Consider the following 1,382-nt stretch of genomic DNA (forward strand, 5'->3'; position numbering starts at 1 on the left):
TCCAATTATCATGATTAAAAACTTCCTGTAGTAGAAGATGAGAACAAAAGCAGAGACCAGAGCCAGACATTATGCAAAGAAAAAGTCTACATTACAGCTCTCTATCAAATCCCTCCCTCAGAACTCAGGGAATCTGGCAGAAGAAGAGGCAGAAAGATTGTAAGAGCAAGAGGGGATGAAGGTCACCAGGAGAACAAAGCCCTCTGAACAAACTAAGCAAGGCATGTACGAACTTACAGTAATTGAAGGAGCAAGTACAAGGCCTACATGGGCCAATACCAGGTCCTCTGTGTATATACCATAGCTATTAGTTTAGAATTTTTATATGACTCCTGACTGAGAAAGGGTGAGTCTCTAATTTAGGGTGATGGTCTGTTTCTGGGACTGAGACTCTATTCCTCCTGTTGGTTTGACAGGTCTAATTTGAATATGGCAGTTTTTGCTTCATATTATTATATTTTATATTGTCATGTGTGGTTGTTATCACTTACAACCCTGTTCTTTTCTAAATAGAGAGAGAGAGAGAGAGGGAGAGAGAGAGAGAGAGAGAGAGAGAGGGCACAGAGAAAGAATGGATTGGAAGGGGAGGGGTTGTGGGGAGGAATTGAAGGAATAGAGTGTGGAAAACTATAATCAGGATTTATTATATGAGAAAAAACTATTTTAAATAAAGGAAAAATCATCCTTAAAATTATTTTAAGGTTATAAAACATCTTCCATTCCTTGATTCTATTCCTAAGAAGTAATGATTACTCAGGAAACATGTGAGGTAAAAAAAGTCATAATTTCACAGGTTTTGTTTTATTTAAACAACAGAAAATTGAAACATTACCCAACTTTCCCTTCTACTGTTTTCAGATTTCTGTGATATTTTTATATTCTTTTCCACTGACTTATCTATCCTTTTAATTCAAGTCTTGGGGCAGATTACTGTAGATATCTTAAAATCTTTAAACTCAAAAATAGCATGGAGTTTGAATTTAATAATGAGTCTCTGGAACCTGAATATTTTAAAAATAAACAACACTATTTTCTCTCCTTGCATGTGAAGGAGAAACCAATATAATGACATTTGGAAATGAGTCTTTAAAGAGGGTGGAGGTCTTGTGTAAGTATTAATGCCCAGTGAAGAAGAGATGCCAAGAAGATGCTTCTGTTCTCTTCTTCACTGTCACCTGTCAATACAAAACTAAATTGCACACTGCAGGATCTGCAGGCCCCTTGTTCTTAGACTAAAATTCTGGGATTATTTGGTGGTCTTGATTAAAACACCATATTATAGTAACCCATGTTAGCTCCGAAAAATGCAAATCTATCCATTCCTTTCTCCTTGTACATAGCTCAAGTCCAAGTGGATCAGGGACCTCCACATCAAAGCAGAT

The sequence above is a fragment of the Mastomys coucha genome, unplaced genomic scaffold (genome assembly GCF_008632895.1).
Source record: "Mastomys coucha isolate ucsf_1 unplaced genomic scaffold, UCSF_Mcou_1 pScaffold16, whole genome shotgun sequence".
Classification (NCBI taxonomy): Eukaryota; Metazoa; Chordata; class Mammalia; order Rodentia; family Muridae; genus Mastomys; species Mastomys coucha.